At 34.4% G+C, this 8,170-nt stretch overlaps 1 pseudogene; it reads right to left on the bottom strand.

Moving 5' to 3' along the window:
- Window positions 1-1,051: 1,051 nt before the first annotated feature.
- On the bottom strand, window positions 1,052-7,754 carry LOC105671912 (vitellogenin-like; annotated as a pseudogene).
- Window positions 7,755-8,170: the final 416 nt, after the last annotated feature.

The raw sequence follows: 8,170 nt of genomic DNA, 5'->3' as shown, positions 1-8,170 counted from the left end.
CATAGTGCTTAGAAACAGTGCATTTTTTCATAATTGTTTTTGTATACCTAATACATTTGCTGTTTAATCGAATAGATAAGTTGTACATAGATACTCGACAGGTCATTGATAATATTCTGCTAATGCTGAATTTTGCTCATATCTGAAGACCATTTGCATAATGATCATAAAAAAGCTATCACGTCATCAATAACCATTTTACTTATTTTGTTTTAATTTGTGATATTAATAAATAAGAATATCTATGAAAAACAAGTACATTAGACGTCGACAATGCCTTATGCATCTGGTTTAAAACTTTTTAGGTTTAAAACTTCTTTAATCAAACACATTGTGTCTAAATACTTGTGCGATAATTGTTAGTGAAAAATATCAATCTATAATTTACTTATTATATAAACTATTGTTGATATTGTAACTTTACATTTCATCTTTTACACACGCCACTGTTTAAAATTACCAAACATAGTTAAATGAAGTATTTAACTGTTTAAAATTACCAAACATAGTCTGCCAAACATAATTTTGAATTGTTATGTGCGAATATTCAAACATAACAGAGTACGACCAAATTCTAAACCATGATTCTAAACCAAAAGTGTAAAACATAATAACCGTTTATAACTAAATATATTTGCGGATGTAATGCAAACATTTACTTTTAGCAAGAAACAAAAGATATATATAAGGTTTCTTCGCGTCGCATGACTCAACATACTCCAATATGCTCCAATCTATAGTATTACGTTACGTATGCTACAGATTGCAGCGTATTGGAGCATGCGAACAAACCTATAAATAGCAATAAAACAAATTGCATCTATTCACTAATAAAAAAATTATTTTTTATTAATTTACACGGATATAAGTATATTCCATTATTAATATGCTCTTGTTTTATATATAATTATATAATACTTATATAAAAAAAAAGAAAGAAAGCAAAGAATGCACATTTTTTCAAGCACTTGTATTATTAAAACAGATTTTTATTCGGTTGTAAAAAAGAATGATAGGAGATCAAGCTTCAACTCAAGAAAAACATTAATAATTATATTGAGAAAGTTAAATTTTATTTATCCTCATTTATTTCTGCAATTACAAGAAGAGTATATTTATAGCTTATTTTAAAATACAACATTATTAATAGAATCAATGAACTATACATATTCTGTACACATATCAGCCGCGTCAGTCAAAGTTAGTAGCCTGGCAAGCAGTAGGAACTTCGAAGGCCTGCTCCTTGCTGATAGATTTGAGAGACAAATCCGGATTAGCTCCTTGTTGGATTTGCTTCTTCATTTCTTGGGCGGCATCATTTTTCGGCATGCAGTGCATTGCAACATTCTTCTTTTTTGTTTTCGTAGGCTTGTTATTCTCGGGGCATGCTGACAAAGGTCTGACAGAAAAGCAGATCTCTTAATCACTTTCGTCGACTTTCGTGCGGTAGACAAAGCGGGCGTTTCCTTGATTCTTTTTATTTTGATTGCTGTTCTGATGATAACCCCACGTTTGTTTTTCTAACTCTCTTCCCACTTCTCTGTCGTTGATCACATTAGTCTGACGAGGAGTTGACAGAGTGCAACTGGCACGATTCGCCTTTTTTCTATTCTTTGCAATAATTTTATGAACGTCACTATCCTCGGTCTCGTTGTCAAGTAAAGCGAAAGTAGCGCTGAATTCTTCCGGTTTCTGCAGGATACAATTTTGCGGAATGAGGAAATCGTTGTTGGCTTGCTTATCATAGTTGCCGCAAAGACCGCGTACCGCATTGCGGTAACTCTTAGTTACCTAAGGACAAATTTGTTATAATTTATACACTTTTTTTACATATTGCATATGATTAAAAATTTTTATCATCGATTATTGATTTACTCACCTGAAGTCGAACACGTTTTCCATCATATAAAATATTGATTCCATGGTTCTTTGAGTTAAGCGTCAATGAATCGTCCGGTTGAATAAATAATTCGGCGACAGTTTTTCTTTTCTCTTTGTCTTGATGGCTTTTCTGTTTCGACAGCTTAACTTCTTGTCCGTTAATCAGAACTTGAAGACGATCACCTAATTGTTGCAATCGATATTCTCTTTCACCCAACAACACGCGAACCTGAAGGCGATTATTTATTTCTCGGGCCATAACATTCACTTTCATAATTTTTGAAAGAGGTGGCTGTATATCAGGATGTTTAAGAATCTGTAGGTGATCAGGGATCATCAGTACGTGCCAGATTCCGCCCATGTGCAAGGGATAGCTCTTCTGGTCAAAAGTAACAATTTCATTTTTGCTCAGAATGCATGAAGCTGCACAGAAAAATTCAAAAATGTTATACTGTGCAATTTTCTTAAATGCTGTAAGTTTATTTATATTACATATGGAGAATATACATGTGATTGTTACACTGTACTTTCATTGACAATGAATTATAATACAGTAAATTGATAAAATTAATAATGATGCAATAAATAATTTTTTTAATTATAATGACAGTAGATAGCGACAAAATCAGCGCAATTTCTATCTCATTATTTTATTTTTAAATTTATACAGATGTGCTATTAATATGTGAAACGAAAATCATTATTAAAATTTAAATATTTACTATTAAAATGTAAACAATAGCTTATTTTTCGACAATCATTATATCTTTTCGTAAATTTTTCTCGATTTTCTAATTTTTCAAAGAATATTTTTTAGTTGGAAAATTAAATCATTGCTATTATCAAAAATACAAAATCTCTAGAATTTTGATTTACTCTTATATTAAACAATTTTTTTTACATCTATAACTTACCTTCTTTTTCCTCATTCTCGAAGCCCTCATTTTCATTTTGTTGCCACAATTTATCTTCAGAGGAATCATGCAGTTGGAATTTAAGATTTATTTGCGAAGTTTCTAAAGTGGTCTGTGCATTTTCGAAACTGGGTGACATTTTCACTTCCACATTGATTTTGTTTTTCAAATCAGAATTCCTCGAGTTTGCTAACTCTATGTTTGCGTTAGGTATTATCTCACTGAAATAGCCTAAAATCATATTAGCGATTTCGTTGTGATCGTCAGAATCCATGTTTATCGACATCTGCAAAAGATTTTTCTTTAATGCCAAATCAATGGCCTTCTGGCACGCTTGCAGCCTTCTGCCAAGCTGCATCTCATTCACACATTGTTGAACTGTCTTGGATTTCATCATCGTTTTCGTCAGTCTGTCACTTCGCAATAGCCTTCCCTTTAATTGAATTTTGTTTGCTTTCTTATGATTCTTTCTAACGTGCATATTCATTGTAAAGTCGTCTTGCGGCAACTGATGAGCCGCTTTGTCGTAATTCAGAAAATCGTTTTGCGTAGATTGCACCATTCCTGTGATCTGTGTTTCATGTATGACTTCTCCAGTTTCAGATTGACTATTCCAAAAAATAATGAATTGAGATCTTCGTTCTACATTACTGTGTCCTACGCTGATAGTTAAGACTTGGCGACTGTCTAGCCACGGAATTTCGGCAGATACGTCATACACGTAGGCTTTGACAGACTTCATACCTTTGCTAACTTCCTTCAAGAGATGCCTTCTTCTTATTACGCTATTCGATAAATTATCATATAATTCGGTATGGGAGTCTTGTATTTCCCATGATGGCCGTGATCCGTTTTTATGTTTCTCGTTATTATCGCCTTGGGTTTCTGATTCATCGTAAGCGACGGTCACAATTGTTTCATCTTTTCCGTGGATGCCTAAGTGATTCAAGCTAAATACTTCGATATTTCTGTAGTGTAAGATAGAATTGTCAAAGAATGAAAACCACCGCTTAAATATACTTTTTAAATTTGGCTCTACCTGTATGTTATCGCTTTCCGAAATAATATTTATATCGCCTACGCGAACTAAAGATTTTTTCTGTTCCTTTGAATTCCGCACTGGTATCATGCCATTGCGGATGGCAGGTTGAAGTTCGATCATCCTTAATTGTGCAGTGAAGGGAACAACATTGTGATGCGCTAGTCTAAGTGGTGAACTTTGTACTTTTGGGTCTACATGCATTTTCAGCTCATAAATTTGAGAAGGTTTTTCAGATTCCACGTTTATGTTATATTCTATTGGTATATGCACAAGCGAATTTCTATCAACACCAGCGATACAATGCTGATGCACGTGAGATACTACAACACCAAATCTGGTCTGCACCTTATTGGCGACTAGTACATTGATAATCCCGTTTGTTGATTTGTTGTTAGGTTTATCGCCTTGCTCGTTTCTTTTGTTCATATGAATTCTTGTCAACATTGGCATTTCGATGTTGTAAGTGAACGGCAAGCCGCTTTCAGTCGGAAAACTTATTGACTCCTCATAGCTGTCCATACGATTAATATGCACGCGTTGGTCTTTCTCCAAATTTTTTTTTATATCTGTAACATAATATGAATAATAAATTACATCTTTGAAAATAATGCATCTTGAAGTGAAATATAAAATATTTACACAATGCAAATTTCTCAATGCTTTGTTGATCGAAAGGATAAAAATCAGTTCCGAAAATTGTGGAAATCCTGACGTTTCCTTCCAGTTGTTCCGCTATTTTGGCTTGCATACCAAGTGATTGACGAATATTGTTAAGCCACGCACCTTCTTGATGTGCTTCTGGCTTTTCGAATATATCGATAAGACGCTTAACGGACGATACTCCGTATTCCGCTTCAATTATGGATTTTGCTATGTTACCGAAAGCGTTTTGCATATTTATATACACATTCTTCGGCACACTATAGTCGTCACTGCCGGTGGTTTGCACAATGGTGGTCTTTGTAAAGATGTCTCGAGAGTTTGTTTTAGAGAATTTCTTTGGTGTTAGAAATCTTCTAACGTAATGCGCTTTTAGAGATACACTATCAAACTCTGGTCGGTCCACTTTAGATAGACTTATGATGCTGCTTTTGACTGCAGCATTTACTTCGTTACTCTTATCGAAATTGGTGTACTTTGCCATACGTAGCATCGAGACTAAAGGCGGATTTGTTAACATGTAAAGATGAACCGCGGCGCAACGCACCTCATGAGACTCTTCATCGTTCAAGTAGATTTTGTAGAGCACTGGTGCAACGACTGCCGGTGAGCGTCTGACTAAACTGCGCAGTGACGAAACCATCAACGTACGTAGATACGTCGACACATTCTGTCGGCCTTCCAAAAATGGCTCAAAGACTCCCAAGACCTTCGAATGACCGAAATTACCCAAAGCTACAATATATGCCTGCGCTAGCGCATTATCACCATTTTGGATGCATTTTTCTAATTGTTTTTCCATAAAAGGTATATAATTTTCAGTTACGTCTTTATCACTCTCGGGATTTAGTTTACCGAAATTGTATACCGGATATGCATTTTGGGAATGCCTCTTGTCGACTTGGACGTTGCGGACTAATTCCGAAAATGCAATGGGTGCGATTTTGTTCACAAATTCCTGTTGCTGCACTTTCTGATCGGCAACTAAATTATTCTGCACAAAGATAAAATTATGTTTAGCGTAGAAGGACAATTTATAATGCCGGTTCAAATATTTTTGAAATAAGTAAAAATTAAACCTGCGAGTTTAATTATAATGTTGCATGCAAATACTCACGAAAACTGCTTTGATGTAGTTCTCTGAAGGTATACGAACAACTTTAGGAATTTTTGATATCACACGCGCCGCTTCTATGCCGTCCAATTTTCCTTTTTGTATCCATTTTATGATAGTGAGTAAAGCGGGTCCAGTTCCGGCTTGCGCAACGCCATCACGAAGTATACTCCAGACATCATTTTCCACAAAGGTATTTTCGCTTGATTGCAAATTGTGAGGTACGTTACTTAGCACGCCCTGTTCAACTTCAGCGATTTGAGTATCATTCATATCACGCAGCAAGTTTACAAAATTTATGAACATCTCCAACGTATCTAGATTTTCCATAGTATTGGATTGCTGGAGTTTGTCGACTATTTCACGGGGCTGTTTTTGAGCTTCTTCCACGAAGTTCAGCGATTCCTGGTTGTCTTGAAAAGCAAGGCTAAGAGGCGTCGTCGACTTCGGAGCCTCATTTAAACTTATTAAAAGTTGTAAGTTTGAATTGCTTCTGTTGCTACCGTCACTTTGTTTTCGCCAGCTTCTGCCTTGAGATTGATTTTGTTCACTAGAACTGCTACTGCGCTCGGACGACTGAATATGCTGAGAATTTCTGCTGACGGTTTCTTGTTGCTTGCCTTGTTCTATTTCAGTTAGCGGATTGTTGTATGTATATAAAAGGTTTCCGGTTGATAGGAGGTTACTATTTATTGACAATTTTTTGGATATTTTATTCATATTTTCTAAAGTCAGATTTATTTTGCTGTAGACAGTGCCGATGAAAGAATTAATAGAGTTCTCAGATTTGACGAATATGTTATTCGTCGTCACGGAGGATTGGATAGTGAAACGCTTAAGATCACCAGAGATAACGATGCGACTGTCCGACGATTTCTGTAATAAATATATTATTATCGTTCTATCATTTTCTTTATTGTTGCGTTCTACAACGTGCATAGAAGCGTGTAAATATTTAAATTACAATATTGTGAAAAATATTTATTTAAATTTAAAATTATGTTTTAGCACATTAATTGAAATTGAACTCACTGTTGTCAATCTGTCTTTATTGGATCTTTGTGTCAAGCTCATGCTGTCACCGAGACCAAAATAATAACTCCTTTGCTGCTTGCAATTGTTGTAATTCTTCGTTTTCCTGATATCGATAAGAAATTTATCTTTGTTATGATTGTCATTCATCAAAGGTGCTAGTTCCGGTGAGTTGTAGAGATTGTCTGCGGATAATGGCGAAATATCGTAGAGAACTTCACACTCGCCACCGACGGTGTCTTCTATGACCTTATATGAAATAAAGTATTGTCCATCCCTCGGCTGTTGAGTATTGTGATCATTCAACGCGTTTTCGCCTTGCACTACAATCTGCAGCTGACTTACGATACCCTTCAGTAAATTCAGTTCCCAAGTAGGCACGTTCTTATCTACCAACAAATCTCGGATTATACCTTGTTTTATTACGATCTCGAAAGGCTTTCCGGACAAGGGGAGCTCTTGATAGTACAGCTGTTGATCGGGTATTTGTGAGTCAAAACCTTCTGGCAATTGCATATGTATCCGAGCAAACTGCGGTGTCGTTAACATTGCCTGTAGCTTGTCCGCGGACCTCGCTTGGATGGTGAGCATAGCTTTTATTAAGTTTCCAGAAGACTGATTATTTAATTTATTGAAACTCGACAATGTTCGGCTCCGTACAAGATATTGATACTGGTTTCCTGTTTTCCAAGCATATTTGTGTTCAGAAGCTGCGATTACTACTCCAACTGAAAAACAGAATCATTATATTACTTACACTTAGCCGAATTTGACATCTGTATTTAGTTATAATTATTTCAAAATTTTTTTATGTTTTGTTTAAAAAAATTATATTGATTTTTTTCTATATTTTGATAAATATGCAGATATGCCATGAAACAGAACAGAGATAATTTTATGTTGTAAAATATATTTCTCGATACATTTTCAATGAAATAATTAAGATCAAAATTAAATAAAGTTTTCTTAAAATTTATTTTTAGTTACATAAGTGACGTGTATTTACCGAGCAATAGCAGAGTGAAATACCACATGATTTTATATAACTAATTCCAAATGCGAAATAAAAGCTTGCTCTTACTGATTGAATTTATATTCAAGAGTGTACAAACTCATGTCAGTTTTATATCGGATATCTGGAGGCAGTAAGAAGTAGGGAGAGAGAGGAATTTTATTTTATCCGTAAATATTTATGTTTTTCTTGTTTTTTTTATTTTTTACATTGCCAAGCGTTCAATATATATCACTGTATTTATATTGATTAGATAATTTTTATTAACAACATGGAAATTTATCAAAATATATCTAAACTAACTGCGAAATACATCGAGAAATATCGTCAGTAATGTAAAATTTAGTCTTTTCCGATTTTGTATTTATTATTTCAAATAAAACATTCAATCGTAAATCATAAAAGTACTTAAAAAAATATTAACATTTGCGAGAAAGTTGTGCTAACGACTGTAGAAACAACTTAAAAATAGAATGCTTTGAAAACGCATTAAAAATATCTTATAGAATAATTCT

Source organism: Linepithema humile, chromosome 4 (genome assembly GCF_040581485.1).
Source record: "Linepithema humile isolate Giens D197 chromosome 4, Lhum_UNIL_v1.0, whole genome shotgun sequence".
NCBI lineage: Eukaryota > Metazoa > Arthropoda > Insecta > Hymenoptera > Formicidae > Linepithema > Linepithema humile.
The sequence above is the reverse complement of the archived record's forward strand: the minus strand, read 5'-3'. Positions and strand labels throughout refer to the sequence as shown.